The following is a 7,848-nucleotide window of genomic DNA, read 5'->3' as shown; positions in this document are numbered from 1 at the left end:
GCAAACTGGAGGAGAAGAGGGCCACTGTTTTAAAGTATAGTATGTTACAGCTTGTCTTCTAAAGATGTTTGAACTCAGATGAGTTTTATAAAGGTGCTTTTGTAGACCCAAAGCCAGTCCATACGTGCCTTACATACCTCGCCTTGGTTTTACTAGCAAGAATAACTTTCCTCAATGCTGAAAAATGGAGAACGAGAGCAGAGACTGAAAAATAAAAGTTTTTTAGGAAGGAGAAAAGCAGTTGGTTTTCCTGTCTCTTCTGGAGTAATTTAGCTCATTTACTTTATTTTGGGTATAACTTATTGGGAATGCTGGGGTTGATAAAGAAAATCTTTGTTCGAGGAAATGTATTATAAAATGTCAAGGCATAAATATTTGACTACTAATGGGCATTGCGTGAATAAGAATGCTAATGCTGTGTGACAGAAACACATAGGAACTGATGAATGTGAATGGTGATTGGAAGATGCTGAGGAAGAAGTTGTGGAACTGGCAAGACTCACAGGAAGGGGAACTCTTGCAGCCAGGGCGAGGAAACAGAGACCTGCTGCACAGAGAGAAAACTACACTATGAGATGAAGAAGGCAATTCAGTCAAAAAGCAGTCATGTAATGAGGCCTGATGTTGGAATTAGTGAGACAGGAGGTAACAAAGGTTAAAAAAATAAACAACAAACAAAACAAAATCTGCTGCCCTTCTGGGGTGCAGCAACGAACCTAGCTAGCAGAGAGATGTGTTATCTTATATCAGGGCTATGTAAGCTCTCTACACGCTTTCATGACATATGCCTATATATGCTGTGCCTATGTACTGGGTTGGATCACTCTAGGATTTGGATGTGCTGTTCCACGTTATGCCTTTTTTGCAGTCCCCATCCTAAACAGCAACAGTATAGAACCTAGCCCTAGACTTCAAAAAGTTGCTTCTGAACCTTCATGCCACTTGTACATCTTCTGCTGACTGGATGGTCAACTAAATGTTGTTGCATTGTAGAGAAGTTACAAACAAGTAGGCTGAGCACCTAAAGCTTCTGTTGGGCCATTTGGTATAAGGCTCCTTTTGGAAAGGTATGTTACGTCATTCCTGACACTCTCCTTTTTCTCATCCTCTCTTTATTTTGTTGTTTGCTGACAGCAATATTGCAGTAACACAAAGCAAAGCTGCCTCCCAGGGGCCTCCTACCTCCCCAGCGCACACAGACGCTGGAGAATCTTTGGCCCAGTGGATTGGTCATCTCTATGCATTTGGTTCTGAATAGAAGGCCAGGAAAAGAAGGGAAACCCCAAACCACCTTTATAAAAAACATAAAATGTAAGGCATCTTGATACTTATTTATTTTTCTCAGGACTTTTCCCAACCTTGTTTCTGTGATCATTTCGAAGAATCCTGAGTGTCATCTGCAAGTTAAAAAAGACACCTTACAGATTTTGTTCCAGATAAACGTTACCCTGTGTTCTATAAAGACACTCGACACACCGCTTGGGGTAGGTTTGTTTCCATCGTTTTCCTGCTAGCACTGATACAAGCAGGCCCGCGTGCAGTAGGTGGCAGTGCTGGCGTGGAAATGGCAGCTGCAAGTCTAAGGCCGGCACTGTGAGCTTCCCTCTGGTTTTCTCTGGAAGAATTGCAGATTACACTATCTCTGAAGTATGTATTCCCTGCATGTGTGTGCAGAGCGAGATATTTCCCACCAAAGCTTAAACATCTTCAGCTGCAAATGGAATGATGTGCCACTAGGCAAATAAAAAATGCACGTGCAAGTATGCGAGAACACTGCCAAAAACTGTGCAGTGCCCTTAAAGTTGTACTAGGCTTATAGCACGTGCAAGAATTTGGGTCTGGGCTGTGATTTCTGACATAATTCACAGCTTTGCAAAAAGTTATGGATGTATCACAGCAGTGTGCATCAAAGGAGTCAGGCTGGTTTTGTTGCTGGTGTAATGGCGTTGACTTACCTTTGAGGTGAGTTTGGGCCTTAGACACAAGACATGGCCATGACACAGGCTGAGCAGCCCCAGGGCCATGAACACTTGGAAAAGTGGATAAGAGAGAGGCAAGCCAGGCCAATGACTGTTTTCTTTTTAGTTTATTTGTTGCTATTTGAGCTTGCTGCTAGTTTAACCTTTAGCTGACCTAGTTATTGAACCAGAGCGGCTGGAAGCAGATGAGGAAGTCAATATTTCTCCACTGATTACTGTTTATTGAGAAGCAATCAGGCCCTGCTGAGGTGAGCAGCACGCAGGAGCAGCCCATGCTGGATGGGAGGTACGTGGTCACAAGCAGCTGTAACATGGGGCTGTGCTGGCTTATAGCATTGTGCTATGTGTGCTCCAGATGCCAGTCTGATGATGTTTTGTAGCTGATACCCTAGTTGCATCTTCCTCCTCTAACGTACAGTCCCTTTTGTGTAACTGTTAAGTTTCATCTGAATGCTGGAACTCTGTGGCACAGCTGGCATTAACACATCCTCCCAAAGTAACTGGACTTGCATGAATGTGGCTTTGATAGGATTAGAGGGGATGGTTTGATGGTTTCAAGTTGCTCCAGGAGAGGTTCAGCTTGATTATTAGGAAAAACTTTTCCAAAATCATGGCCAGGCACTGTAACAGGCTCCCCAGGGAAGACATGTAGTCACCACCCCAGGAGGTGTCCAAGAGAAGGGTAGATGTGGTGCTGAGGGACATGGGTTAGTGGGCAGTATTGGTTGTGGACAGATGGTTGAACTAAATGTTCTTAGAGGTCTTTTCCAACCTTAATGATTCTATGATTCTATGCTTTCTGCTTCACTGCAGCCCATCGCATATCTGAGCTGTTGTGTGCACTAATGAGGAGCTCAGCTCCACACCCTTTGCGTTTTGTTAGTGACCTTTCCCAGCTGCTTGGTCAGCTCGAGTGCTGTCTCCAGGTTCTGCTGTGGCTTTCCAGTCACGTGGTATGAGACAGTGCAATGCCTCATCCAGGAAGCTTGGGCAAAATGAATCCTAATTACACAGGTGCTGTATACGTGTGCCAGAAACCTAGACCTTAGTAGCTAAATCCTGTTGTCTTCCATTACTGCAGGCAGTCCTACTTTTTAACTGATGCACAACAGTGACTTCAGTATTTTTTTTTTTTCTTTTTAAAATCCCATTGACTATGGCTATACAATGGAGAAAAAAAAGGCTTTATTGTTTCAGCAAATTTCTCATTTTTCAGGAAGCAGAATGTGAGGCTCCTGGAAAATGTAGGCCATTCAATGGACTGAGGCTAAGCTTGCCGGCATTTTGTGTCTGTATTCTGCTTGTTGCCAGGCTGGGTAGAAAAGAAATACAAGCAAAGTTGTTCAACACAGACAAGGGCTCACTGTGCCCCGTCCTCTCCTTCCACTGAACAAACTTTGGAAAGGCCATGAGAGGTGGTGAGCTAACATTAAAATGCACCAAGCAATAAAGCCAGCTATTGAAATGAACAAGAACTTACCTGTGTGTTGCAGCACATATTTTTCTGTGGGGGAAAAAAAAGAGAAAGTAAAAAAGAAAAGAGCAAATAGTTAATATTTCCATGGTAGAGAACAGAGCAAGAGACAGGAAGGTAAAATCTCTGTTGAATAAATCAGCTCACTTTATGTTCACTGTCTGTGCTCAATTTATGGCATTAAGTTGCAGAAGCAGTTTATGCAGAAGTGCATGTTAAATTTATGAAAAATAAATTATGAAATTCATCGGTGGTTATGTATGATTTGAGGGAGCTACTACCAAGCAGTACTGAAGTAAAACATGAACTAATCAGCACCTCTTAAGCTGCAAATATGAAATCTTTACAGCAAATAGTTTTTTCCCTGGGGTTAGCAATTCAGTAATTATGTAGTGAAATTCAGCAAGTGTGTTCACTGTCAGATAAACTGAAAATGAATTTGCAAGCAGAAATAAGCACTAAAACTTGAGTTTTTATCTTTTTTAAAGAGGTAATGAGGTGTAAACATTAATGACATATGTTTGACCTCAAAATCCTACTGAGCTCAGCAAAGTCAAAGGCAATTAACTGCCCAGGCCAGAGTACACCTAGCCTCAGCTCAGACCCAGACACACCAATATTTCTGTTAGGCACAGTTGCGGATTTTAAGTTAATATAAATTTGAGATTAGTATCTGACCACTTAAAAATTCAATATACCTGCTGTCAGTGGATAGGAAACAGGAGAATGATGCTAAAAGTAAAATAACAGAGCTTGGAATTACATGTTAATCAAGCTGCAGCCTGGGACACTTAAGAGAGAAAGATGAGCGCTCTCCTTGGAGACGCGCTTTGCTGCTACTTGATTACAGGTATGTAGAGAATTGTCACAATTCCTGGACCTTCATCCTTTCCTTGAGGCAATTACATTCCTCTCCACCTGAGCTACCCACCTGCCATTCATACCAATTAAAGTGCTCTCTCTTCATCCAGGAGGAAGAACATGGCATATTCGTCCTGGTCAGGCCATGAGAACTGATGCTGTGTGTCCCTTTTGCTGCTGAGGTGAGGCTGTACTGATAAGGTATTTGCAGATGCCTTCCCACAAAATGCCATTAATAGCTGGTGACTGCTGACAGGCTGTCAACATGGCATCAACAGTTTATTCTGCTGAGGGCCAAAATGTGTTAACATAACTCATGTTCTTGGCTATGATATGAAGGTATGTAAGAGGAATATTGTGAGTGACATTCAGGTGATCAAATACCTCTTCTTGCATCAGAATACAAGAACTATGATTCCCCCCCAAACAAACAAACAAAAAAATAATAATAAAAGCAAGCAAATAGAATTATGAAAGTGCTACATTCCTTTTAACCCCACATCTTAGGTTTCTACTATTTCCACGTGTCAGGGAATTCTCCAAATAATGACACTTGAATTAATGATTTCAGCAGATGTAGTTAGACAGTGGCCTCTTTCTTGGAGATCCATGTGCCTGTAGTCCAGTAACTAAGCTGAGTTCCATTAGTCCTTTGCTAATAACTGAGCATTTGGCAGTGCAAAAGGGAACTTTGGTTTGAAGTTTATGTATGTGATTCCTGGATGAGATTTAATGTGAAATTAAAAATTTATTCCATACATTTATAATCTACTGAAGACATTTAAAGGAATCAACCATGTGGAAGCAAAGTATTTGCATCCTCTGTTAATACTAGAAAGGCACAGGATTCCCTATAGCATAGCTGCCAGGGGAAGACTTGGGACACCTGAAGAGGACAATGGTACTGTGCAGCACGGCTGTAGTGCCTTAAACAGTGATGAATGCTGTCTCCCAGTGACCTGTCATGGACAGCCATCTCAGGCACAATATATGTGGAGGAGCAAACCCTTGCTGATAACTGTTTTCTGAATCTTTGCTGACTGCCAAATATTTTTCAATGGGCTAGGAGGAGACCATATCACAGAGAGTTGCTCTTCCTTGCTGTCAACCACGCATCATCTAAATTAGGTGTTTTTATATGTTTACTTGCTGAAATATCAAAGCCTTTCTCTACCCAGTCATGCCTTGTTTATGGAGCCCCAGACTGATGGGAATCACAGTCTGAAGTCTGTGTGGAGTTTGAAGTGGATAGACAAACTCAGAATCAACCTTCTTGCATGATGACAGACTGATAGATCACGACTGTTCTCTTCTGCAATGCAAAGAGGCAAAAAGGAAAGGAATGACCTAATTTAGTCATAGAGATGTATGGTGTGACAGGAGAGTTTTCCTAAAAATGCAAATTAAATGTAAATCCATCTTTCCTGTAAGTGCTTGGGCAACAGCTGTCTTCCGTGACTCACTTCAGAGAAATTCCTTGGGAAAAAGGTAAGCTTTCTCTGGGACAAAAAGAAAGAGTAAATGATATAAATCGTGATTGTAAAGCAAATCCTGGCCTAGTAGTCTCTGTTTGCACTGGATCAAAAGCAATCAGAGCCAATAAAAATTCAATAACTTTAGTAAATTCACTGTCAAAGGGTATATGCTCTCACAAGCAGAGCTCTGCCTTGGAGGTCAGCCTGGGAGTGATGATTCCTTTTAAAGGAGAAAGATTGCTGGCTGAAAATCATGAACATTTACCAGTAGTTTTTTCCTCACTCCGATCAGACTAAAATGTGGAGTAATCTACAGTGGAGTCGTAGCCAAAATATCTTCCCCAATTGCCTGCAGGAAGGAACAGCCAGAGTGGAAAAAGTGTGTGGATAGCCTACGTGCAGTTGTGTTCAAATGTACAGGGCTTGTTTATGGAAGCTTATATTCAGCTGCACCATCAAATGTCTCAATTATAGCCCTAGAGCATAGGGGGAACAAAACATTAGAATTATGTTGGAGAGCTATCTAACTCACCACATGCCTCCCCTCCCCCATTACCCAACCCCTTTGTTGAAAAAAAAAAAAAAAAAAGTCTTTACTTTCTTTTCCAACATCATAAACATTGCAACATTTTCCATCTAAATCCTAGAGAGTGGAGAAACATTTGTAATAACTCAACAGAGCAAATGCATTTTGACATGCAGCAAGCCGGGCTGCTAATGAACAGCAGAAGGAAGATATGAAGAGCATGATTAAATGGCCTGCTCTTATTGAAACAATGGAAATCTTCATCCTCTGACCCTAATCTGGAAAAGCATGTATAAGGTACCAGGAAGCGAAAGAGGCTGCAACTGAGATTTTGCCCAAAGCAGTAAATGATTTTTCTTGGGTTTCTGTGATTTAGAGGGGATTTTCTTCTGCCTTTATCTTGCCTTTGTTTTCCTTTGGAAATTGCATCATAATGTTCTCTCTGACTTTAGTGGCCGCTTCAAGCATGGTACAATTTTAAGATTATATTTTGGTTTGTGAGCAAGTGATTTCTACTCTTTCACTTGGAAAGTCGGAGTAGTTCTCTAGGGAGGTGAACCTTCAAACCAGGTAATGTGTACAGCCTGTGGCAATACTAATACTTCACACTGTCTTTATATAGTGATTTGAGAAGCCCCCATGTCTCAGTAAATATTTAGCAATAGATTTATCATCATTCAAATGGTCAGTCCCCTGCTAGCTAGGGTGCTGCTCAATGTGCTTTTGCATACTGCCACTGCAAGGCTGTGCAGGGCATCTGATGCTCCTCCTGTGACAAGCACTATCGAACTGACCACAGTGATGGCAATAATAAAATTAATAATCTACAGGGATGCCTTAATGTTCCTGTCTGAAGGATGGGATTCACTTATCACTTTTATTATCTTGAAAAGCTTCCCAAGGGGCTAATAGTACCAATGTGCTATTTAGGAGGGTGGGATTAAAACACTTTGCCTTCAGTTGACAAACTAGAAACATTGATAATAGTTCCTAGTTTCTTGCATGCGCTACAATTTCAAAATTGACTTTCATGGACGCTATTTTGAGAAGCAGAAACCATGGCTTTTATGTTATCTGGCAGTCTGAAATCCTTCAGATGGCACTGACCTTGGAGGCCAGATCCAACAACTCCATCGAGCTGTGTTCCACTTAGGTACACACACTCCATCTGGCAAAAACAAAAGTCCAGCCAGAGGGATATGATTAAGTGATATATAGCCTTGGGACCTGTTTCTTGAATCTCATGAACTAACGATTTCAAAAAGATCTTGAAAAGAGATGAAGGCCACATGACTGGAAATGTTGTATTCGTTTTTCAATGCGTTTACCAAAGACCTGGAAATGAATGCTGCTGTTTCTGAGCACCAGTTCGGGTTGAAGCAAGCTGGCAGACTTAGAGATTTTGAGTCATCTCTGTACAGAGCTGGCAGAGCAAAAGAGAATGCAGGACAAAAGGGGACTGAGCTGAAGACAGTCACGTGTCTGTCTTGAAGAGAACGGAATATGTACTGACCCTCAGAGATTTTGAAAGAA

The sequence above is a fragment of the Meleagris gallopavo genome, chromosome 11 (assembly GCF_905368555.1).
Source record: "Meleagris gallopavo chromosome 11, MGAL_WU_HG_1.1, whole genome shotgun sequence".
In the NCBI taxonomy this organism is placed as follows: Eukaryota; Metazoa; Chordata; class Aves; order Galliformes; family Phasianidae; genus Meleagris; species Meleagris gallopavo.
The sequence above is the reverse complement of the archived record's forward strand: the minus strand, read 5'-3'. Positions refer to the sequence as shown.